Source organism: Pleurodeles waltl, chromosome 5 (genome assembly GCF_031143425.1).
Source record: "Pleurodeles waltl isolate 20211129_DDA chromosome 5, aPleWal1.hap1.20221129, whole genome shotgun sequence".
Taxonomy (NCBI): Eukaryota; Metazoa; Chordata; class Amphibia; order Caudata; family Salamandridae; genus Pleurodeles; species Pleurodeles waltl.
Genome location: NC_090444.1, coordinates 1,094,044,412 through 1,094,071,723, shown reverse-complemented (window position 1 = coordinate 1,094,071,723; position 27,312 = coordinate 1,094,044,412).

The window sequence follows — 27,312 nt, the reverse complement described above, 5'->3', positions numbered from 1 at the left end:
AGTAAGGAGGGCCAGGCTTGTTGGTGCAGAACACTGAGGACAAGGAACAGGAGGACTAGGAGGAGAAGGAGGGTCAGGCCAGATTGAACACAGGCCAATATGAGTAGGAAGCCATGGCTTTTGCAACAGGGACTAGAACACCAGAGGGCCTAGATGAAGGGCTCCATTAGGACCAGGGTAAGGGGGGGTCAGCACCAGTGGAATAAATACCAGTGGGGCCAAGATGATCAGTCTATGAGGACCAGGAACATTGAGTATAGTACCAAGAAGATCAAGAAGACAGGAGCTGAGGCTTGGAGGATGAGAATGACCCAAACCATACATTCAAGATCTAGGTGAGTCCAGGCCCAGGAAAACCAGGACACAATAGGCCAGGTGGAACAGGACCAGGGCCTGTGGTGCCATGACCAGGAGAAACAGGATAAGAATGACCAGGAGGCCCAGGGAAGGGGATCGGGACCAAGAGGATTAGGAACTAACGTGGACAGGAAGGGACAGGACCAGGAAGGAGTAGGGCTAGGAAGACCAGAGCCAGGATGGACCATAAACATAAACACAAAACCGAGGAGATCAGTACTAGGATGACCAGGGATGGGTAGACATAGCCAGGGGAGGTTCAGGAGGACAGGAACAACACAGAGGACAGGAGAAGGACCAAGAGGAGGAGGCATGGAAGAGCCTGGAGGAAAAGGAAGAGGACCGGTGGTGAAAAGGAGGAGGCCTGTATGAATCAGACCACATGTGGTTGGACATGTCCTTGGGTACAGAGACCACGCTTCCTATAAGTGGTTCTTTGTCATGCTTATTATGTTGTCTTCCCTTAGAAGCTGTGAGCTCTTCAAGCCCACTTAAAACACTGATGGTAATGGTTAACAAATACCAATAAGCAAAGTGATGTTGCCAAAAAATTGCAGGATCATCACACACGGCATGGGCGACTTGACAGCTATGTGGAGAGCCAGCAGAGGGACCCTGGTGGTGAATTTGGAAGAGAATACTGAGGCAAGGCAAATGCACACTGAGTGACAGATGCTGTTTCAAACTGGTAAGCAGCATAGGGGTCAAAAGGTGAATGGTTGAAAAGGGTTGTGCTAAGTCATAAAAAATAGTCAGGACTAACAAAGGGGGTCAAAGGTAGCAGAAAGCAAAGTTTAGGCTGAAGAGAAGGCCCCTATGACCAAAAGGGAATCCACAGGCAGATGGGTTCAAATGGCCAGCAGAAGAATTCTAAGTAACAAAATACCGTGATTACTAGCTGTATTACTCCTGAGAACCAAGTCCAGAAGCAATGTTTTGACTACCAGAAGGGTGATATGGAAAGCTCTGAGTGCAGGTTGAAAAGCAGGAGAGAGGCATTTTGACTGCAGTGTTCGGAAGGCAAGCAAAGATCCTCAGAATGTCAAGACTGCTAGCATTGTTTGCAAAACTTTTGACTAGCAGGGGAAATTGAATGTGAATGTAGGGCCAAAGAAAATAAAGATGAATGGGAATGTAGGGCCAAAGAAAGCGTTATAAAGGCTTGGATAGCAGCCCAGCACAGGTAGGAATGGTCTCTGGACTGACATAGGGGACCCAAGCCCAAATGGAAGAAAACAAAATGGCAAATTAGATATTTCAAAGCTAATAGTGAGGCTATGAGGGGCAGTATTGGAGCTCTGTGATTTTTCAAGAGGCATTAGATGTTTTTAATATTCTGTCAGGGCTGCAAAAGAGATGCACAAACTGGAAGGACAGATGCTTTGGGCACAGGGAGTGAAAGCTGAAAAAAGAGGAGGACTTGATGACTGGTAGGACAGTGTGAAGGCTGACAGAGCTCATGGGAGGTCTCACTCAGACACACTGTTAGAAATGGGGTCTTTGGTTGCCAAATAATATTAATACAGTACACTGTTCCACACAAAATCAAAAAATGAGAAGAAACACAACTAATCTACAGGGAAACAGAGGAAATCAGGAGCAAAGCAGCCCTCACACATCCTATAGGATGTCAAGTTTCATCACTGGGCAAGCTCCTCATCAGACCGGCACTGCAATGTCTGATGGGCCACCCCTTTCAAAAGGGGGGTGGCACTTAACCGGGGAACATATTTCCAATGGTAAATGTGCCCACACAGGACACAATTTATAGATGTGTGCAGGAGAGAAATCAAAGTGAATAACATTGACTCTGAACCATTACCATCACATTTAATAATTCAGAAAAGAGAGGTCAAGGGCAAGATTAAAAACAAAAACGGGGAGTGCTGGTGGAAATAATGCTCGACCGCACTCACACTTAGCTAGGAAGATGAAAACCTCTTCAAGTTCCTATAGTATTAGGTCGACATGTTTCGCGTCTAGGTGGCCACAAAGGGTCCAGTGACGCTTCTTCAGGACCAACAAACTATAATTTCTCCTGGAAAAAGTGCCTAGACCCGATTACGGTAAATAGAGTAAATATTGACAGGTCACTTACTTATATCAACTGCTTGTCGAGGTCAGTCTTAGTCAACAAGTCACCCTGTAGAATAAACATCAATAGTACACATGCTTAAAACAAGTTGTGCTTCAAAAAATTGGTGAACAATAGTGACATTTAGCTCATATTAAGTGGTCACTGTGCTCGTGAAAAATTCAGGCAGTCAGTGTTTAGAAAAATATATAATATTTATCTGATAAGATTCAGGTCAAAACGATTAAGATGCAATAAGTACATGTTGAAATATCACTGTAAAAATGATATAAAGGGCCATATTTATACTTTTTGACGCAAAACTGCGCTAACGCAGTTTTGCGCCAAAAAAATAAGCGCCGGCTAACGCCATTCTGAAGCGCCATGCGGGCGCCGTATTTATTGAATGGCGTTAGCCGACCGGCGCTGCCTGGTGTGCGTGAAAAAAAATCACGTACACCAGGCAGCGCCAGCGTAGGGAAAAGTGGCGTTTGGGCGTCCAGAAATGGGGCAAGTCAGGCTGAGGCAAAAAAAACGTCTTAACCCGATTTGCGCCATTTTTTTTTGGCGCCCAGACGCCATTAACATGACTCCTGTCTTAGCAAAGACAGGAGTCATGCCCCCTTGCCCAATGGCCATGCCCAGGGGACTTCTGTCCCCTGGGCATGGTCATTGGGCATAGTGCCATGTAGGGGGGCACAAATCAGGCCCCCCTATGCCAAAAAAAATAAAATAAAAAATACTTACCACAACTTACCTTCTCTCCCCTGGGGTGGGTCCCTCCATCCTTGGGTGTCCTCCTGGGGTGGGCAAGGGTGGCAGGGGGTGTCCCTGGGGGCTTGGGAGGGCACCTCTGGGCTCATTCTGAGCCCACAGGTCCCTTAACGCCTGCCCTGACCCAGGCGCTAAATTCCGGCGCAAATGCGGGTTTTTTAGTCCCGCCCACTCCCGGGCGTCATTTTTGCCCGGGAGTATAAATACGACGCAATAGCATCGCAGTCATTTTTTAAGACGGGAACGCCTACCTTGCATATCATTAACGCAAGGAAGGTGTTCACGCAAATAAATGACGCTAACTCCATGAACTTTGCCGCTAGACGCGTCTAACGCCAAAGTATAAATATGGTGTTAGTTTTGCGTCAAATTTGCGTCGAAAAAAATGACGCAAATTCGGCGCAAACGGAGTATAAATATGCCCCAAAGTGTCTTTAGTCTCTTAAAAGTAACAAATGTCTCTTGCAAGAACAAAGAACCTAGTTTGCCTTCAAATTCTCAGCAAGGGACCATAGAGGGGGAGATGCGTGGAAAACGGGGAGATGTGTGTCAATTTTTCCGGCGCACTCAGTCGATGTGTTGTCGAGTGTGTGTGCCAATTTTTCCAGCACACGCAGTTGATGTGTTGTTGAGTTTTCACACAGGACAAGCTTTGGGTCGATTTCCAGCACGTAGACTGGGATCCTCTGGGGGTTGCGGGGTTTTCGAATGCCCCGGGAATGGTGTGTTTAAATCCAGCGCTTGCAGGACTAAGTCAAAGGGGCTGCGTCGATCCAGTGGGCGTTGCGTGGAAATTTCTACTGCATGGCAGGCGCTGCGTCGATTCCTCCCAGGAAGTCGAGCTGCATCATTCCGGCTCTGCTTTGCATTGATCCAGTGGGCCATGCATCGAATTTCCGGTCGCTACGCTGGCGCTGCGTCGATCTTCTCCTTGTGAAGTCGGGCTGCGTCATTCCAGTTTAGCGTGAGGTGATTTTCTCACCACGATGCAGGCTGTGCGTCGTTTCTTGCAGGCTGTGCATCAATTTTCACCGCACAGGGAGTTCTTCTTGGAGGAATGAAGTCTTTTTGGTCCTGAGACTTTAGGGAAAAGGAGGCAAGCTCTATGCAAGCCCTTGGAGAGCACTGCTCAGCACAACCAGAGAGCAGCAAGGCAGCAGGGCAACAGCAAGGCAGCAGTTCTTCTTAGAAAAGCAGTCAGGTGAGTCCTTTGGTCAGCCAGGCAGTTCTTCTTGGCAGGTTGCAGGTTCTGGTTCAAGGTTTCTTATCCAGGAAGTGTATGAGCTGGTATGGTCAGAGACCCTGCTTAAATACCCAAATGTGCCTTTGAAGTGGGGGAGACTGCAAAGAGTGGCTTAGAAGTGCACAAGGTCCCCTTTCAGTTCCATCCTGCCTGCCAGGATCCCAGTAGGGAGTGTGGCAGTCCTTTGTGTGAGGACAGGCTAGTGTCCTTTGACATGTAGGTGTCAGGCCCTCCACCCTCCCAGCCCAGAAAGACCCATTCAATATGGAGATATATGCAAGTGTGGCTGAGCATCCTGTGTTTGGGGTTGTCTGAGTGAATGCACAAGGGAGCTGTCAACTGAACCTAGTCAGATGTGGATTGTAAGGCACAGAAGGATTTAAGTGCAGAGAAATGCTCACTTTCTAAAAGTGTCATTTCTAAAATAGTAATATTAAATCCAACTTTACCAGTCAGAAGGATTTTGTATTACCATTCTGGCCATACTAAATATGACCTTTTTACTCCTTTCAGATCAGGAGCTACCACTCAAACAGTATAAGAGGGTAGCCCTAATGTTAGCCATGAAAGGAGCAGACCTCACAGTAGTGTAAAAAGAATTTAGGAGTTTTACACTACCAGGAGATGTAAACTACACAGGTACATGTCCTGCCTTTTGTCTACACAACACCGTGCCTCAGGGGTTACCTAGGGCCTACCTTAGGGGTGACTTATATGTAGAAAAAGGGAAGTTTTAGGCTTGGCAAGTAAATGTAAATGTCTAGTCGAATTGGCAGTGAAACTGCACACACAGGCCTTGCAATGGCAAGCCTGAGACATGGTTAAGGGGCTACTTGAGTGGGTGGCACAATCAGTGCTGCAGGCCCACTAGTAGCATTTAATCTACAGGCCCTGGGCACATATAATGAACTTCACTAGGGACTTGTAAGTACATTAAATAAGCCAATTGGGTATGATCCAATGTCATCATGTTTTAAGGGAGAGAGCATATGCACTTTAGCACTGGTTAGCAGTGGTAAAGTGTGCAGAGTCCTAAAACCAGCAAAGACAGTGGCTAAAAAGTGGAGGGATGCAGACATAAAGTTAGGGGTGACCACCCTAAGGCTGTCAGTTCTAACACACACCTACTCCTTCTATTGTGTGACTGTCTAGGAAGAGCTCACAAAGTTGAACTGTCAGCTACACCCAGTCATGTGACCCAAGACAGGCTACAAGCACAAAAGGGCTAAGGAAAGAAAAATGCCAGCTGTTTCAAAGTGCCATTTTTTAAATTGTAATAAAAAATCCAACTTTACCATTAAAGAGAGTTTGTCAATAGAGTTTTATTGATACCAAACAAGACATTGCCACCAGCTCCCAATTGGAAATTACAGCTTATTAAATATAATTACAAATCGTCACTGTTATCCTATGGGAGGGGTCGTCCTCACAGTAGTGAAAAACATATTTAGGAGTTTTTTACTAACAGTACCTGTAAAACGTAAGAGTACATGTCCAACGTTTTTATTACACAGCACCCTGTCCCAGGGGCTACATAGGGCCCACCTTAGGGCTGACTTCGATGTAATAAAATGAGAGTTTAAGGTTTGTCATGGGGTTTTAAATGCCAAGTCGACATGGCAGACCTGGGACATGTTCTACAGTATTAGTTAAGTGAGTGGCACAATAGGTGCTGCAGGCCAACTGGCAGCCTTTAATTTAAGGTCCTAAATATATGGAAACCATTCTACAAGGGACTTATTAGTAAATCAAATATGCCAATTAGGTATATGACGATTTACCCATGTTTTAGGGGAGGGTGCACAATCCTTTGGTACTGGTTAGCAGTAGTAAAGTGCACAGAGTTGTAGGCCAACAAAAATAGGTGCACCAAAATGGAGGAGGAGAGGCAAAACGTTTGGGGGAAGACCACCCTAAGGTTGACAAGTTTAACATCATCCCATGTCACATGTCTTCTTAATCTACTATTAGACAAAAATACAAAATCACGACATGCAGTTTTAGACACAAACAACTAATTGTACAGCTGAGCATTGGTCTAGACTGCTGATCAGCAATCCAACACCAAGGCTTAAATTGTCTAACAAAAAACTCTTACCCACCCCTCTCCTCACTTCCCAATCCAGAGGCAATAATGAACTCAGTCGCAATCTTGTAACATTGGCTAACACTGGCTAAAAGCAAACACTGTTGTCATTCCCTGAACTCATTGACCAAGGTAACAGTTGCACACTTCACATTTTATGACCCTCCATTAATGAGAGAATAAAGCCATATGTAAATAATAATGGTCTGATTTACCAAATGCCAAGATAAACAGTCAGGCGTATGTTTCCATATTTCTATCTTTTAAAGAATTCTTAGTGGTGAATCAGAATTTTGTGTTTCTGTTTGGTTGATCAGCACCATGATGTCCCTCTCAGGATAAAACCTACACTTTCCTAGACAATAACATAACATTAACACATGTCACTTTTGTCTTTCTCCAAGTGGAAATATTGTGTTCACTGGAGAACTAGTTCCCATGCAACCACATTACATTTGTGCAGGAGTGGGTGTGGGGTAGGGGGTTTCCTCCACTTTCATACTATGCTAAGTTTATTACTCCTCCATTTAACTGGTACATATTTATGTGTTATCAGGATTGGATACCAAGGCCTCGATTATGAGTTTGTCGGTTTATGGTGCTGAGATACTGAATGACTGGAACTCCTTATGCTGGATGGTATCCCTCCACCAGAAACTGGTGATTACAAGTTATCTCCATGGACTGGAGAATAACCACATAGACTCGAAGATAACAGATATTTTTCTGTATGATTTCCCCTGATTCTGGGGAGAAAACCAATGACATTTTTAACCTGCTTTGAGCATGTAAAAAATGTCAGTGGGAGGGAGGATTGGTGTTGTTGTGGAACAGGACTGGATTCACTGATTTCGAAATCAGTCTTTTCCCTGGTATCCTGAAGATGTAAAGGCTGGTTTCAGCTCTTCTCGCGCAGCTCATAAGAAACATGCAATTAAAATGTTGAAAGTGGACTTTGTATTTATCACATGTCCACTCCAGCATTTTAAATGCATACTTACATTTTCTTGGTTCCTTGACCGTGTTTGACTACGTGTGCTGGTGCTGAGAAAGTCGAAGCATTGTGCACACCACTCCTGAGTGGACCTCGGTAAATGACGAGCGCTTTCATAACAGCAATGGATAGGAGGCAGTGTTCTGCTGTGTGCTTGAACTGCAAGCACTAGCCTGCCTAGATAACAGAGTTTACAACAACCGCAGGAGACAGTGAGTTAATTTATTTTTATTGTTGAAAGGTGAAGCAGAGCTCTCGGTCCAATGAGATAAGAGAGCCCCTAGGCATGGGAAGATTTTCTCTGTTCAGTGTGCCTGCAGCTCCTTTCTGCTGCACAGTTATATAGTTTGCAATCATGTGAACATTTTCAGAATTTTTCATTTTCCTATTTTATGAAAGAAATGGTGTTTTGAGAAAAGTCATGGTTCTTTTAAACACAATTCACCTTTATTTACTTGGTTTACCTTTGTCATTTACACTCACCCTAATATCTCTGTAAAACCTGCAAGTCATAAGTTATTATGTTGGCATGGCATACAAAGTCAACTTTCCATCCCTCTGAGTTTGATAAACTGAGTTACTGTGATACATGTTAGGTACAGCACTTAGATGCATCAAAATTGCAGCACTTAGGCCCATATTTATTTATTATTTTTTACAGCAAAACTGCCCTAACGCTTTAGCGTTTAGCGCCAGCTTGCGTCATTTCACAAGGCCAGACATGCGCCGTATTTATTGAATGGCGCATGCCGGAGCTCAACGTGGGCTAGCGTCTCAAAAAAAGACACTAGCCGGGTGGGGGTGGCGGTAGGGAAGGAGGGGGTTGTGCGTAAAAAAATGACGCTAGGCTGGTTAGAGGCACAAAAAAAATGCCTCTAACCAGACTAGCGCCATTTCCTGGCACACAACCACCAAAAACATGACTCCTGTCTTAGGAAAGACAGGAGTTATGCCCACCACCCCAATGGCCAGCACAGGAGACAAGTGTCCCCTGGGAATGGCCATTGCACCCTGTGCCATGCAGGGGGCCCAAATGTTAGGGCCCCTGATGGCAAAAAAAAAAAAAGTATTTGGGACTTACCTGGAATGGGGTCCTTCATCCTCCGGGGGCCCTCTGGTGGGGATGGGGGTGTTCCTGGGGCTTGGGGAGGGCACCTGTGGACCCATTCCATAATGTTTAACCATGTAAATGGGTCCACAGGTCCCCTAATACCTGGTCTGACCCAGGCGTAAAAAAATGGTGCTAAGCAAGCTTAGCACCATTGTTTAGCCCCTCCTCCCACCCGTGCGTCATTTTAGCACAGGGGATTAAATATGGGGCTATAGGGATAGCACCATTTTTTGGATGGGAACGCCTACCTTGCATCTCATTGACGCATGGTAGGTTCACTCATCCAAAAAATGGTGCAAACTCCTATATTTTGATGATAACGTCTAACGTCAAAATATACATGTCGAGTTAGGTTTGCACCGAATTTGCGAAAAAAAATGATGCAAATGGGGTGCAAAAAAGTATAAATATGGGCCTTAGAACTGTGCAAAACATAAATTTTATTGTGGAAGAAAAGCATCCTCTTTAAAATTTAAAACTTGAATACATGTGAGGGCGATGTGCCCTCTTCCCACCCTTGTTTGGGTGACATATTGTTGGTAATCCTTAGTATTAAGTGTGTATCTATGGTTTGTGATTGTGGTACTTTCCTTGTGTGGCAGGAGTACATGTGGATGCTTGATGAAAATGACACACTGACAGTTGAGTACAAGGCATGCATTTACTAAAATTGGAAAGCTGCATGTCAGGACAAAATGATTTTGTTTCAAGAAAGTGATCAGTTATGTTTTCGGAAAATTCTGTTTATTATTTTAATACTAGAAACTTGCATTCGATAGCAAAATTACTGTATTGTCATGAATTGAAAGCCCAATCATTTGGCACAAAATGAATACGTATGTGCGTATACACATGAATACACAGTCAGACACCCACACAAACTGAAGTATTTGTGGGATAATCAATACTGTTGTCTGCAGCTCTGCTTTCTTTTGCCTGACAGTGAGAGATCTGTGTGTTTTTTAATTTCCTTAACATGCACTTTCAAAGGAGAACTTCAGTTATAACATGTGAGTTAGAATCTGTCTATAAGGGGCAGGATTGCAAAGTGTTAGGAAGTGAAAATGTAGAATGGAAGAATAGAAGAATGTTGCCACGTGAAAGTCCATTTATTAAAGTGCCTGCATTATGTACGGCATTATAAATTTTAGAAAATTGTGCTAAAACATCACCATTCCCTCAAGATATTTTGGGGTGGGTGAACGTTGAATATTATTTGGGTAGATCAGCTTTCTTTGTCACACAGTAGTGGAATATTTCAGGAGCCCACCTTCAGAACCTTTGGCGTCTTGCCATGTTTTTGAGAATAGTGTTGTAAAAACCCCATTTGGCCTAGGGTTTTCTAAGCCTTTTGAGTGGGAGAACTTCCTCATGCACTCCACTGGAAGTCAGGCATGCTTGCTCACTCAGTCAGTCCTATTCAGAATTGATAGTTATCTCCCAACACTTTGAAAATTCACCAGCCACTACTGATTAGTGGTGATCCCCCAAATACCCTGGACAGCATTGGATGCACTCTCTGAGCTCCCAATCTGGCCCTGCCTTCAGCTGTGGGAGGCTGCCGAGTGGCCAGGTCATGGTGTGATGATATGCTTGCCAAGTTAGCTTGGGGCACGGATAGGCAGGAAGCTCCCTTAAGACAGGAAAGCAAACTGGGTAAAGTGAGAGGTGGAGAACTGGAAATGATTGTTGAGACAGGGTTTTTTAATGACATTTTGGTGGTCACTGATAGGAGCACGGGTGGATAGCTGGCACTAATGTGTATCATATCCATACATTTTATTTATCAAACATAGGGCTTGATATAAACCATAACCAGCGTGCGCTGATATTTTTCAACATAATTGCTTACAATACTCCATTTGACCTGCGTGGTTTCCTTGATGTACTTACCAACTTGAACAGTGAACCTATGAAGTTATCTTTTTGAGTTTTCATCAGTGTGACTGACCATTTGCACTTAAAAATATCCCATTAGTTTAAATATTGTCTACGGCCCTGGGCAGAGGATCATGTCAGGCTTGATTCTGCCTGTGTGTAGAGCATTGTCTGCTCTGCCCTTGTTGCTGCATGCGTTGGTGAACGCTGGGTGATCCTGCCTGCAGCCCCTGCCCTGGAAGTTTCTTATAGGGCCCAGCGTCTCTGGGTCTGGAATTATTGGGTCTGACATTTATTGACCTGATAATTCCAGGCCCAGAGACACTTGAAACTGTAGGTGGCACAATGCCACCTGGGGTTTAAGGTCCAGGTGAAATTCTATCACTCAGTGTAATGGTCTAAAGGTTTTATTTAGAGTGTGGCAGGCATAGTTCTTTGTCACAATATGGTGGCTATCCCTTCATATCTTCTTAGAGTGCCATTGGCTGTAATGCTTCATACTTGCAGAATTTTGACATGCATAACTGAACCTTATGAGTGCAAAGTTTCAACTTTCCTGTTTCTATGAACTAAGATTTGTAAATATTATTTGCAATTTTTGGGCACTTACTTTATGCTTGGGGGTGTAAAATGCTTTGAGAATAGGCCACAGCCTTAGGTCGTTTGCCTAGTCTCATACTAATCTGTCTTCTTGGCTATCATTTTCTCTCAGGAATAAAGCTGCCATATATAGTCTAACACATCTAGACAAGGGCTTGCATTAAATATGAATATTTTTTCTTTACAGTTCTATTGGTGGTTTCAACTTTTGTAACTTACCTATTTGAGAACTGATAATGATATAAAAGGATGTGCGCCTGCCACATCAGCGATTTTGATATTTCCAAAGTTTTCTGCCAAAGTTCTAAATTTACTACACTGCATAGATAAGCTAATGATCTAATATTGAATGATGTAATAAAGAAAAAGTAAAAGGGTATTGAGGAACTGAATGAGTCATTTTTAGATAGACATGCAATATAATTGGTTTATGACTAGGTTGCTTTCCCAACCATTTCATTCTTTGTATATTGATTCTATGCCTGGGTAGTGGGAGATGGCATTGTTGGTCAGAAGAATATCACTTTCTGTTGTTGTAGGCTCTCTTCTCTGTGGACGCATTAACGGAATATGTTTTTTTGCAAGGTGTAGCTCCTATCATTATTCGACGTATTATCCATGAATATTCTTCTATGAACATCTCAACACCCTCCTGATATAATTGCTAATTTAACTGGAAGAGTAGCTGACTTTGTGGGGTTTGAGACCTCCATTGTCCACAATCCAGTGCGACAAGGAGGTGGAGGCAGGGCCATGTCCGTAGCTCTATTTCGCACACCTTACGGACTCTGTGGGGCATGAGAACTCTATTGCCGACAATCAATGCAAGATGGAGGAGGTGGTGAAGGCAGGGCTCTGTCCGTAGTGCAATGTAATGCGTCTTTGAGTCCAGCAGCGCAAGAAGTGTAAGAAGACTGGGGGGCTTGAGGACTCTATTGCTGACAATCCAGCACAAGCAGGAGGTAGAGGCAGGCCCTCTCTTTAGCGCTCTTTAGCGCATGTTCGAGTCCCACAGCACAGGAAGTGTAATTGACTCAATGGAGCTTGGGAGCTCCATTGCTGTGGACTGGTGAGGAGAAGGAATACTGGAGGGTATATCACCTGGGCCTGGATTGTATGCCATCAATGCAATAACGAGGCATACACTGCTGTAAAATCTGCTGGACTGAACAAGAGCATCCCATCCCCTTTTATTTATCTGTTCAGCCTCACCCAGCCAAACAGTTGAATGCCAATGTCACTACCTGTGACGGTAAGCCCAAGTGGCTCGCTATATCCCATCCAACTTTAGATTCGCTGTGACAGTCTTAGCTGGGCACACACAAAGTCACAAAGCCTCTGACTTGGTGCTGGGTTCGGCCTGAATACCTGCAGGTGACGAGTTTGGTGCCGGGAGCTGGTGTCCTCTGCCAGCCCATCCCTTGGGGCCAGGATCCTCCGGGAGGTTGGACCCACCCAGTAGCGCTCACTGATGAGCGCAAGGACTTTCAACTGGAGTGACACTGGTGTCAGATGGTTCAGGCATCCCCATGCCTGGCTTGTTTAAGCTGCCCTCATTCTCTGTTTGTTCAGGGCTCATGTTCTGCACTGGTCTGAACCGCAATATGTTCTTGGTTGTAGTGTCCTGGCCTCAGCGGGCCGTGATCATCGTAACTTTCACAGCTGTCACTGTCCAGGACCCACTCCCTTAGGGAGTATGAAACTTCCACCTGGGGTGGCAGTCTGTTAATAACCCCTAATCCCCAAGTCGCAGATGCTGCTGAACAGCTCACTTGACCCGGCTGGCTTTCTCCTTGGTTTGCCTTCTCCTAGTCTGCACCTCATTCCCACCAAGGGATGCTGGCTGACAGCCTGACCCAGATGGGATGCTATCCCAGACTGGCCACTAAAACATCAGGTGCCTCGGTGTGCTCTTTATTGTGGAGTGCGGTGTATTGTGATAGACATGCAGAAACTTGTGGATCTCCCACTCACAATCTTGATTTTGATCTGTTGCGTCTCTGAGGGCTCTAATCAGTGTTCTCATAAACCTGTCGACCCTGCGATTAGCTTGTGACCACTGAGGCATTATCTTCCAATGCTTGATGCCTAACATCAATAGATACAGGGCAAAGTCTGTTCCTTGAAATGGTGGACCATTGTCAGTTTTGATGACCATTGGTATGCCAAATGCTGCAAAGGTCTTTTCCAGCAATGGTTTGATGTGGGCAAATGCAGTGGAGGTTACCAACTCTACTATTGGATATTTGGATTTGTCATCCACCATCAGTAGAGTCAGTCTCCCATCCAGGAAAGTCCATGCTGTTCCTTTCCCAGGTGTGTTTGGGTGCTTCTTCAGTTATGACTGGAGCTGGAGCCTCAGGATTCCCTAGGAGCTGCCACGTGGGTCCATCCCAGGAAACCATACCTTGCTCCGAATTCTGGCTCTTGTCTTCTCAATGCCTTGATGTCCTTTGTGGGCCAGTGCAACTACATGGTCTTCGAGTTCTCCCGGGACAACTATGCAACCCCCTTTCATGATGATTCCGCCTGCCAAAGATCTGAGCTCATTTTGAACTTTCCACATATCCGTGAGCCTATACCTTTCAACCAGTTGCCATTGATTTGTGACTTTCAGGATTAGACACCAGGTATTGTTGGTTATAGCCTCTTTTACCCTTTGCAGTCCATCGTCCTTGGTGGTTGCTTTTCTGATGTCTTCCACTTTGAGGGCCTGGGGGCATGGAGCCTCTGTCACTAGACATGCAAATTGTTCCATGCCTTCACCTTCATCCTCTCCAGACACAGGTTCTGTGAGCGGGTGTCTTGAAAGGAAGCCCACTGGATTCTTGTCTCCGGACAGTAAACAACTGTGAATCGATAAGTCAAGAGCTGCACTTCCCACTGTCCAATTCGTGGGGGTGGGTGGGGAGCGGTCCCTGCAAAGAGGCTTATGAGAGGTTTGTGATCTGTGATTAGCTTGAATTCACGTCCATAGACATATAAGTGAAAATGATAACACACCCATTTTATTGCCAATGCTTCACGTTCAATCTGAGCGTACCATGCCTCAGTAGCAGTCAGAGCACTGATAGGGAAAGGGAGGGGACTCCATACACATGGTTCATGTTCTTGTGTTTGTACCGCTCCCAGCCCTACTGGGCTTGCAACCACCACTAACTACGTGGCTTTCTCTGGATTCAAGGACACCATGGTGGCGTCTGTCAGGAGGTTATCCTTGATGCTGTCAAATGCTTCCTGTTCAGCGGGGCCCCGTGCCCATTTGGCTTCGGTCTTGGTGAGTAGTTTCGACAGGCTGGCGAGGTTTGGCAGGAAAAGTGCACAATATGTTGCTGTTCCCAGGAAACTAAGGGGCATATTTATACTTGATACCATTTTAGCATCAACATTTTTTATGCTAAAATGTTGCAAACTTAACTCCATATTTATATTTTGATGCTAGACCCGTCTAGAGTCAAAATATTGGAGTTAGCGTCATTTATTGGATGTGGGAACCCACCTTGCATCAATGAGATGCAAGGTAGGTGTTCCCATCCAAAAATGACACTAAGGCCTTAGCGCCATATTTATCCCCCATGCAAAAATGACGCACGGGTGGGAGGCGGACCGAAATAATGACGTTAAGATTGCTTAACGTCATTATTTAACACCTTGGTCAGACCAGGCGTTGCGGTTCCTATGGACTCATTTCCATGGCCAGATACCATGGAATGGAACCACAGGTGCCCACCCCAAGCCCCAGGAACACCCCCACCCACACCAGAGGGACACCATAAGATGGGGAACCCCATCCCAGGTGAGTAAGGTAAAAGTATTTTAAAATATTTTTTTAAGTGCCATTGGGGGCCCTTACATGGGGCCCTCAGCCTGGCACTAGGTGTGATGGGCATGCCCAGGGGACCCTCATCCCCTGTGCTGGCCATTGGGGTGGTGGGCATGACTCCTGTCTTTAGTAAGATAGAAGTAATTTTTGGGTGATTGTGCGTCACAGTATTATTTTTGCCATTGACCAGCCTACTGTCATTTTCTGTAGCAGAACCTCCTTTTTCCATACCCCCACCCCCACCTGGCTAGTGTCCTTTTTTGTCGCTAGCCCAAGCTTAGTGATGGCTTGTGCCATTCCTTAAATATGGCACTCAGCTGGAGCTGTAGAATGGTGCAAGCCAGGGCTAAACTTTTTGATGCAAAACTGCGTTAGCGCAATTTTGCATCAAAAAGTATAAATCTGGGCCTATGTGTTTCCATTGGATTCTTCAGGGCTAGCATTTTCCTTACTTGCTGCAGATTTCTGTGGGTCTACTTGCAGCCCTTCTAGCGAAAATACAAGCCAAAGAACTCCACCTTGGACTTGAAGAGTGAGCACTTGTCCTTGTTCAATGTCAGCCCACTTTCCTTCAGGCATTTCAGTGTGACTTTCAGGCATTTGTGGTGTTCTGCCAAGGTGGATGTGAAGATGAGAATATTGTCACTGATATTCATCACCCCTTCTAGATTGACAGAGTCTCCCTGATTGAATTTTGTAAGACCTCTGCGGATGTGGAGATTCCAAAGTTGAGCTCTTTGTATCAGTGCAGCCCTAGGTGAGTCGTGAACGTGGTGATGCAACTACTGTCAGGATGGACCACTAGCTGATGGTACTCAGCATTCAAGTCTAGCTTGGAGAACCATTTTGCTCTGTGTCGGTCCGCAATTATGTCATCTATCATTGGTAATATGTGTCTTTCCCTGTGGGTTGCCCAATTGGGTAGCCTCGTGTCAATGCAGAGGCTGATGGCTCCCGGATGCGTAGGTTTTTGGGTGATGACAAGAGGGGATACCCATGATGTCGGACCAGATACTTTTTCTATTACATCCATCTTCTTAAGTTTTTCTAGCTCCTCCTTCACCTGGCGTTGTAGGTAGAGAGGCACCCACCGATATCCCAGTGCTGTCGGTTGAATCATCTGATCCATGTGCAGCTTCACTGGGGAACCCTTGTGGCATCCTAATCCAGTGAAAAGCACTGGGAATTGCTCCAGGATATTATCTACCTGCAGGGCATGGATTTCTCTCAGGAGGAACACTAGGCCCAAATCTTCTGAGGTATGGCATCCAAGTAGTGTGCCTTCTCCCTCCTCCGTGGGGTAGAAACAACCATTCAGTTCCTGTTCTACATGTTTGTCGTACCCACCAAGGCCAGCGGTTCTTTGCCCCTACATGCATATATTTAGGTTTGAGTCGGGTTGATGGGAGGGTGTGGGCATAGCAGTAGATATTGCTCGTGTGTAATAACACTTACTGATGCCCCTGTGTCAATCAAGGTGAGTATTGTTGTGCCAGCAATGGTTTGTTGGTAGCGTGGCTGGGGCCTTCGCCCTTTACTGTAGGGAGCAGTGTATGAGATGAGGAATACATCCTCCTCTTTATCATCCTCGAAGGATGCCCCAAAGTCTTGCCACTTCTACGGGTTTCTCTCCACCATGTTGGGCATGTTGTCAATGGACAGCTGTCTGACAGTTCTGATGAACGGGCGTTGCTCTCCTCCTCTGCATACCCTTGCAAAGTGGCTCGGCTTGTTGCATGCGAAGCATGTGCGCCGGACATCGTTCTACGTTCTAGCACGTGATTTTCTAGGCCCAGGTTCCGACATAAGGCCTCTGTGGTTGATCCTGCTCTTTCTCGCTGATTCACCGGCCTGCTCCAGACCGCATCCACAACTCCTGTCTTGATTGTTGGGCTCTGGAGTGGATGTCATCCCTCCACTCCTTTGTTTAGTGCTTCCTCCATTTTTTCTGCACGCGCAGTGGAGAGGTCTATGTATGTGCCAGTATCCACAGTGAGAGGTAGAATTAGTTGCCCAAGTTGTGCAGACCTGCTCCCTTGTATTATCTGGGCTCTGACTCCTTTAGACTGGTCGTCAACAGAACACGAGCTTTCCAGTGCCCGTACACAGTTGTAGAACTTATCTACTGATTCTCCCTTGGTTTGTCTGGCTTGACGCAATTTAAACATGTCTAAATCTGGGTTTAAGTGAGGGTTGAAATGTGCATTTAGGGCATTGATGGCGGCATCATAGTCATCAACACCTCTGGTAGTAGGAAGGTATTGGAATAGTTTGTATATTTCGTCACCCACAAAGTATAGTAGCCAGAATCTTTTACCTTCATTGTTGGTTTCTCTGGTCGCATGGGAATCGTTTTCTAGTCGGCCCACCCATGTTTACATTCAATTTTTTTTTCTTTTCCATTGTGTGCTAGACCTCCCCATGCAATCGCCACTCTGCCTGCCCCCAAGGCTCACCTCGACACGTGCTTGTGTTCTTTTCCACTTCCATTTTGTCTATTTCAGGTGCAGTGCACGGTTTCACTCTGGTTGGAGAATCTTTGGCCGTCCAGCTTCTCTACACCCTGAGACAGCAGCATTTAATTATTTCAGAGTCCAGCTGAGGCGCTTCAGGGATCCCACCCAACCGTTCGCAAGGTGGACTGGTGAAGAGAAGGAATACTGGAGGTTATGACACCTGGGCCTAGATTGTATGGCTCCAATACAATAACGAGGCATACACTGCTGTGAACTTTGCAGGAGTTCAGTACCCTTTTATCTGTTCTGCTGTGCCCGGCCAAACAGTTGCATGCCGATGTCACTACCTGTGACGGTGAGCCTGTGTGGCTCACTATAATTGCACATAGTCCAGTTCAATGATGAAAAGGAAGCAGGGCCCTGTCTGCAGCACTATTTAGCACTTCCTTGAGTCCTGCAGTGTGGGAAATACAACAGACTATGTAGGACTTGAAAACTCCATTGCCCACAATCCAGTGCAAGGTGGAGGTGGGGTCCTGTCTGTAACCCTATTTTGTCATTTTACAGCTCAGTAAGGTTGACACTATGTCAAACCTATATTTAAAGACTTTGCTGTACAAATGGCAAAAGACTTTGTCCCTATCTAGCTCGGCATGGATAGGACTGTGCTGATCCTATGCTTAAAAACGTTGCTAGATAAACAGACATTTGAGGTGAGCAGATTTAGAGTGTCGCTGGTGTTGCAGGATGTTCCTTACTGGAGCTGCTCTAATGCCATTGCTATGCGCCATGCGGGTGCCTTATTTAAGGAATGACGTTATCCGGCGCTGCGGACTGGTCTGAGAGCATAGTCAGAGTATCCTCTGTCAGATCAATTGGGACAGCCTAGCCCCCCATACCTAGATAAGATGTACCAGGACACCAGGAAGTGGGGCTAGTGTAGTGCAGGGTATCGTCTATTGCAGAGTAGAGGTCTGAACCAGTGGGGCAGCAGCTCAGCTACAGTGCACCACGTTGCAGGATAATCCTAGCAGAAGTGCTCCTCTGCCAAATGTAGCTCAGAGGCAGTTTATAGAATGAAAGCAGTGTTTATAACCCACTGTGTCAGAGGTGCAGAGCCAGTGCGATGATCTGTCTGCAAGTGAGGAGCTGTCTCCAGCAGACAATCATGATACTAGGGCATTGTGTTCTTTGTGCCTAGCCTTTGACGGAGTGTACAGACTGGATGGCAGCAATGCTTACAAGAAACATGCTGCATGTACAGTAATTGTTCAGTACATTATGGCATGAGCAAACAGCTGAGTAAAAAGTCACTGTTAGAAAGAAAGTCTAAGTTAAAATGTGCAAAAATGGAGGCTCCACGCTGGTCCTGTTGTGCTTATTCATACCAATATGGGCCTCATGTGCCTCTGTCTATTGGCGAATAATATGCCATCGGAAATTATTGAAAAAAGAACAAGTGATGGACAGAATGATGAACAATGTCAAACATTCACCCCCAGTTCAGAGATCTGGACCTAAATCCATAGTTTTTTTTGCTATCCATGACATTCCAGTTTGGACCCAGCCATATTCAAATCAGTCTTGACCCTGCTCCCAATGGGAACAGTCCAGCCCGAACTGCCAAGCCAGGTCCTCACAGGACTGGAAACAAGCATCCTGGGACCGCTTTCAGGGTATCAGCCTTCATCAGCCAGGCTAGCTTGAATCCAGTGGCATAGCATCGGAAATTATTGAGGCATATGTACCCCTGGGAATCAGTATAAGGCAGCTACTGACAAATCCTCTACGACAGACAGCCAATAGCTCCCCAGGATGGTTTGACAAAGCCTACAAATCTGCTTACATTAATCTTCGACATGCCCTAAAACATGTTCCAAGAAACAGGGAGGAAGTAGCACTGTGCAGAGGAGAGTGTATAAAGGCATTGAAAAAATGGACAATGAATCTGTAAATGGAGGTTTGGGAGGAGCTAGTCACTTCAAGTAAGCTACGCTTTCTGAAAGGCTGCCAACACTAATAAATTGTCTACGGCCAATCCTAGGGACTTGGCACAGAACATCGATCCCAATGAATAGGTTGCACATTTTAAAAAGATCTATCTTCTTCCACTCATTGACAAAAAATACTTCAATAGAGGCCTGCATTTATCCCTTAATATAATCTTTGTACTGCATGAGGTGGTAGCCACATTTAATAAGAGCCCTTGTAATAGGGCAACGGTTCCAGGTGGGGTCCCTTTAGATTTGTAAAGAGATAATATAGGGCTCTAGGCTCTTTTACTGGAAACGTTATAATCATTTGCTACTGCAATCCTGGCGTACCGCAATAATCGTATCAGATCCGTAGGGACCCCCTTGTTACCGCCCAATATCCCCATTGCACTCAACTGTAAAAATCGAGGATACGTTAGTTTTTGAGAGGCTATTGCTGTTTACTTGTTATTGAAACATAATTTCAGGAGTCCAGTATGGTTTTTAGCACTGGCTTCGGGACACTTGAGCAATGCCTGAACTTTTATCTCCTCATTTCCAAATATACAGTGGCTAAACATAACTCATTCTATTAGGCTTTATGAATCTTACTTCTGCTTTTGATAGTATCAATAGGTACAAATTGTGGGAGATCCTATGTGACCTGGGTGAAAATGAATGTTTGGCGAATCGTTTACATGCATTGCAATTCAATCTCTCAGCTTCTGTACCCTTTGTACATAAAGAGGAATGTAGAAAATCCTACTGGGGGACTCAGCCAATGCTGTGTTTTAGCCCCCATCTTGTTTTTATTGTATATTAATGGTCTTGATCCAGCTCTGTTGGAAGCAAGGCAGAACATGTCACAGGTTAACAGGCCTGGACCTGTATCGCTATGTGCGGATAAGGCACTTATCATATCCAGAACCCCCAGTGGCGTATAGTTACTCAGATCCTTTGTTCAATTTATGGAGCAGCTAAGTTTAGAGACTAATTTTACAAAAACTTTCACCATGGCTTGTGGCCCTAAGAATTTGAAGTAGTGCTGTTACACTGTCAAGGGTAAACTTATCGGCAGAACCCCTCACTTCCTATACCTGGCAGTAACGTTTGGTTGTAACTGTACCTGGGGTTCTTGCCTGCTTGCTCGGAAACAGCACTTTACACAATCAGTTGGTTGATTCAATTTAGCTGCCAACTCAGGGACAAAAAAACAATTATCCCACTCATGGACATTTATAGGCATAAACGTGTTCCAATATTGAAGTTTGGGTTTGGAATTTGGGGGTCTTGCAATGTTGATTCCTTACAAGGGGAGGAAAAATCGGGTATGTCGGAAAATTTTGGACATCCCCATGAGTAACTCCTATTATACGTTCCTTTAGGAACTGAGTTTGAAGTTCGTAGAGTACAGCATTAAGGCCCATATTTATACTTTTTTTGCGCTGCATTTGCGTCATTTTTTGATGCAAAAGTGGTGCAAACATACAAAATGCAATTATATTTTGTAAGTTTGCGCCGCTTTTGCGTCAAAAAATTATGGAAATGCGGCGCTAAAATAGTATAAATATGGGCCTAAATTTGTTTTGACGTGAAAAGTCTCCTACCACCAGCACGGATCAACAGAAAGCTACCCAGGAGACCGATTGGCTAAGCAGGACACCATCTCCTCTTTAGAACCACTGGACCTCCCTATCAGAGACAACAACTCGCAAACAGAGATTCCCACCTATGGAAGGGCAAATATCCTATACTATCTGGCTGACACAAATGTTGGTACATTGATCCTAAAACGAGGATAGGTCCATTTTGATTTCATATTGGGGGAAGTATGTGGAGGGGAACAGCTGGGGGTGATCTTGGGGTTTGTTACTGGTTTTCTAACACAGTATTTTGTAGTTCTTGGTTTAACTTTGTCTTTTCTAGGTTGTCACATGGTCACGGAATTAAACGCTCAGCAGTCCTTTGATATGCACAGAAACACCTTCCTTCTGTCTTACTACTCCAGGAGACCCACCTGATGGGAACATCTTGCCCATTTCTGGCCCGTTACGGTTTCAACTGAGCATACCATGCAGGCTTTACACATGGGGGCCGATGGGTAGTTATACTCATATGTCACTCCTTCCATCTGGTAGTGCACCACTCCTGGGCCGATCCTCAAGGACGATATCTAGCCTTAACGGGAGTGCTGCAGGGCAGGCCAGTGTATATTCTGAATGTCTACTCCCCCCCCACAGCTTTCGAATCCTTCCTAATCTCTCTCTCAGAGATCATAACTCACTCCCTCGCTGGCCTCATCCTCATTGGAGGTGACCTATTTGCCATTCTTGAACCTGAGCAGGATTCCACCAGTCCCCTGTCGACAGCATGTCACTCCAGGTCAGCCTCTCTACGTAGCTGGGTGGAGGGCCTATGTCTTTGTGATGTGTGGAGGACTTGGCATCCTAGAACACTGCAATATACCCACACCTCAGCGGCACACCATGCACATGCACACATAGGCTCACTCTTTAGCCACAGACCTATCAGCAGTCATGCAAATACTAGCCCACGGGAGCTCGAACCATGCCCCTCTGCTGCTTACCATTGGCTCCCCACATCCCACTAGACACACCATGTGCAGCCTTAACTCCTGGGACTTACAGGATAAGGACTATATTCAAGGGCACCAGACACTGCCCGCTCTGCCTACACGTAGCACTAGTTCACGCCACAATATTTCAGGCGCACTAGTCCTACTTCTGCTTGATTTCGAAAAGGCATTTGATGGGGTTGATTGGGATTATAGATACCAGGTCTTGGAAAGGATGGACATGGGCCCCTGATTCAGGCATATGATACAACTATTCTATGCTGCACCGGTGGCACGGGTACAGATCAACAGGGCGATCTCCAAGGCATTCTTCATCATTGGTGCCACCCGTCAGGGTTGCCGGCTATCCCCTCTTCTATTTACATTGGCCATAGAACCATTTGTGCGGCTTGTTCGGTGCGACACCCAGGCAGAGGGATGGAGATGGAGGACGGGACACGAATACTGTATAGCTCTATATGACAACAATGTCCTACTGTACCTTTCAAACCCAGCAGACAGTGGCCCCCGATGCCTCCATCTGTTACAATTATTTGCAGAGGCCTCGGGTCTGATCATTAACCCGCAAAGTCCCTTCTAGTACCCCATGGGCAAACGTGAGGCTACAGACTGGCAATCAAATATCCCGATCTGGCGCCTCTGCTTTCGGTGCTAGGACATCACTGTGGTCCTCAAACCATTTATGACATGGTCCCTCAACATAACCTCATTAGTTTGCAGAGTCAAGGCAGACCCTAAAAGATGGCAATCGCTACCATTAAATGTCATGGGGCGCGTCACACTTTTTAAAACAATGCTGCTACCACGCTTTGTATATTTATTCCAAAACTTCCCTCTCAACGTGCATCAACACTGGTTTCAGGAGATTAACTCACTGATTGGCCCTTTTCTCTGGCACAGAGGCAGACGACATCTGGCTATGACCATTTGCCAATGCAACACATACGAAGGGGGACTTAGTTTGTCTAACCTTCACTATTATCATCTTGCATCCCAGATCTTAGTCATTAATGACTGGCTCACTGGAGAATAGGCTGATTCCACTTCTAGACTGATAAACTGGAGCTCACCCTCCTGGGCTTTTCCAGGATAATAAAACTGCTATACCTCATCTCGAATAGCATCACTGAGGTCACCAGGGTGTTGTTTCACAGCTGGAGAGCAGCGCTGAGGCACTCTGGGTGGTGGGGGAAAATCACCCAACACGCTCCTTTATGGCATGGTAAAAGGCTGCAAGATGTGGCTAAACTAGAAGGCTTTTCCCAGTGGGACGCTATAGGAGTTTGCCTGGTTGGAGACATATGGTAAGGCTCAAACATGATGACATACCAAGAACTTCAATGGGGCCTTCTCCCTATCCACAAGTCAATTTCACAAATTCTTACAGTTATGTCAGACATTGAAGGTTCACGTTACTCCTGACACCTCCCTACCCAAATTCAGCCCCATGGAGGTCAAAGTGATGATTAGGGCCATGGGCAAAGTTGGGGTGGGGGAAACCCCAGATAAAGTGCTCAATCCTACTGAACGCAGTTACAGAGCTACACGCTTTTAGATCTAAGAGGGAGTCATGGCTTGGACCGCTAGAGGACTAGCTCCCAGAATGATCACAATCTCCACCAGACCAGACTTATTCAGACATACTATTTACATTGTTCTTACCTCACCCTTGGCAGACTGTTCTGAACAGGCCTTCGGTCCAATTTGCAATGCCCATGCTGCTCATGCTCCCCAGCTGACTTCTTCCACATGACGTGGGCCTGCCCAATCATTGAACAATACTGGAGGACGAATCCAAATTATCTGAGGTAATGGGACAGACCCTGGATCTATCTCCTCTTGTTCTGTTGTTGGTAGACGAAGGAGTGGGAAGGACAAGAGTGGTCAAGAAGTTACTAAATACTGCTTTATTGGTAGCCAAAAGAGACATTGCTGCACATTGCAAGGCTCCCACTCCTCCTGCACTTTGGATGCAAGCGAGGAGTCGACTGGTGTGCCCAAATGTATTGGCCGGTTTATGTGGCGCAGGGTTGTCCACAGAAGCACACCAAGATCTGGTCCAAATGGCTGGACGGCACAAGACTGGTTTAAGACCCAGATCAAGACAGCGGAGCTGAGATCTAGCCCTGAATCAGTAGGAACGCTTTGCTACAGATATACTTGCCGATAGCACCTAAATAACCTTGGGTGTCAAAACTATTAATTACCAATGTTATGATATGTAAACGTGACGAGCTGTTTATATATAAAACAGTAAAATTGGTTATCTAATCTCTATTATTGTAATTGTTAATGGTGAAATGAGTATTCCTGAATAGGAAAATGATAAATGATTGCCTTTCTTGTGATTTTGGCCACACTATTCTTTGGCACAGCTATATAAAAACCATTACAGAAGGTCTGGGTAGACCTTCCTTGTTTTCCTACCTGGACAAGTAAAATAATATTGATAAGTCTTGGATTATTCAGCTTTTTGAATGTTAGACAAATTAAACAGTAGAGTGTAGACCTTTTAAAGTAGTCTGTTAAAGATTACATATTGATAGAGACTTCCCTAGATCCCAAACCATATCTTGAGTACACATTCTACCCACGGGAGCGATTGCTAAGAATGGGCTTAATAAGGTGTCAGCTGTGTTTTCCTCTGCGGCAACATGACACTGAATCCATGTGTTGTTGTCCCCATGATGAATTTCATTTTCAGACCTTGCTTCACTTTTTTTTCTTTTGTTAAGTTTTATTTGCCCCTTTCAAGGACATATCCTTTTCCAATTTTGAGAAAGTCTGTGTTTGTCAAATGTATACCAGCATTACTTTGTTTAATCATGCTTAAGGTCCGTGTGAGTGTTGGCCTTATTAGGTTTCGCCTGCACAGCAGTGAAATCTATTGTATTTAATATAAATCTTAAAAGGGCTCTACATCCCACCCTCACTTTTCATTGGTTGGTGTGCTTGCCACTTACATTTCCTCTGTTTCTATTGGCGGTAGCATACTATTTTCTGTTGTTCCTCTTGTACGTTTGTCTTTTCAGTGGCTCGAGGTCCAAGCAGCGGCTTCATCCTCTTTGTGGGACTTTTTTAAAAAGTTTTTGCCTGCACAGCTCTTGCACTGTGCTTGTCTTTCAACTGCTGCCATTCTGTTAGGAGGCTTAAACATTTTCATTTGCCATCTGATCCAGTGGCTTTCATTTGTTTCTCTTCTGTTTCACTTGCGCTGTAACTTGCATTTCTTACACTAGGCTTGGAATGCATTGTTCTCCAGGCCTTGCTTTCAGCCGTGAGCCCCGCCCCCAGGTTTTGCATGTGGCTGCGCCACAATACTCTTCGGAAATTACTACTTTGTTTTTGTTATTTGTGACTGTTCACAATGAGTTTTCAAGAGAGCGCCAGAAAGGTCTACGATCAAACACAATGGAGACAGACACACCTTTGTAACAGCAGCAGACACTCATAAGACACTCTTTGCGTGTCTCATGCCCGAGTGTATACTGCCGCACTATGAAGTACAGTGCAAGTGGTCGGGAGACTAAACAGGTTGTACTGTCTGGTATTCAAATGATGCTCATAACATAGGCTGCAAAAACCCGATCACTGTAAATGGCTTGCTTCACTAACATGCAAAACCCTTAAGTGGAGTGAGACGGATACCTTGTGCTGCACAAGGTTTTGAAATGCCTCAGCCTAAAAGTTTTTGATCCAGGTAGGAAGTCCCCCAAAATCCTGTCCTCCTCCACATTATGAGAATCTGTCACTGCCCATCTGTATAAGTCTGTACAGCGAACGTAGCAGAAAACCAAACTACATTCAAACATGTCATACTTTACGTTTCACTACAAAGAATAAGGGCTTGCATTCCTGCTTCATTGTCAAAGTCTTTTAAAAATGAAGCGTACTTTAAAATAATCTGGGATGCTAATGTAAATGCGAACATCTGACAATGTTAAATCCAGCGACTATATTGTTTTCATTTTTCCTCGAATGGATACACTGGGTATATACATCCCACCAGTATTCTGAAGAGTATTTGTAGTGAGGTTGCATAATTAATCAACCTCCCTTGATAGGCTGACTTAAATGCTCGAGCTCAGAACCAGATGACCACCACAGCGAATTGGCTTTACCATAACCCCTGGTCATGTGAGCAACAGCTAGCTACCAGTCATTGCTTTAGCTAACAGGGAAAGCAGGCCCCTCTGTCCCCACCCCTTCCTACTTCCTCCGCACTGACACTGACAGTAAAAAAAATTCTAGCTTTCACGCTAAGAATTTTTCAATTCTATTAAGGACACAGGCGAGGATTATGCTTCTCTTTCCATGCTTTATTTTAACAGCAGCCAATGAAAATCATGGAAAGTAAAAAACGACATGACCCAACATTAGTCATGTCACGTGATAAACCATAGAGGAGGAAGCCTATAAAGTGTTGCATCACACCAAGCCACTCCTCTTTCTTTGTCTAAAATTCGCAACAGAAAAGTCAAAGTCTTAACATAAACTTGCAAACGAAAATCCTGAAAACAGATGAATTTGCATCCCACTTGACTGGAAGAAGAACGATATCGCGGCAGTCCGCACTACTTCTCATCATTTCCTAGGAAAAATGAAAAAATCCAGGCCATAAAAACTGAATAACATAAGAAAAACTTATATCAACTATTCAATAGGGTGGGGTTAGCACTGAAGTACAGTAACTTGCACATGAAATCAATAAATACTATGAACTCAAACAATCATATATATACAGTGCAGCGGGATAATCCTCGCCTCCGTGTCCTTAATAGAATTGAAAAATTCTTAGCGCGAAAGCTAGAATTTTTTTTATTCTATGTCAGGACCGGAGGCTCAGATTATGCTTGTTCAAAGCTGATTCACAACCACAGAGGCTATATCAACAATAGGTTTATAATAAAAAGTTTTAAAAGTCGAAGGCGAAGACCAATCTGCTGCCTTTAAAATGTCCTCTAAACGAGAACCCAAAGCCAAAGACTTCGATGCCATAGCTCCTCTGGCAGAATGCGCACCAAACTCAGAGATATCAATGCCTGATTCACTCAGCAACCAACGCATCCATCTAGCGAGAGTGGCTGAGGAAACAGGATGATATGGCTTAACTAAAGTAATGAGTAATTGACCCCCCATATCAGAACGAAACTCTTCTGTACTCACCTCGTAAGCTTTAAGACACTGCACCACACAAAGTTTGGGATTGTCTGCAAAACATGGGTAAGAAACAGACCTCAGGTTGCATTTAGTTCTACGCGAAATGGAAAAAGAGACTACCTCAGGAGAAAAAACTCTCCCAGCCAAATCCAGCGCTCTAACGTCTGATACTCTCTTACAAGAGATT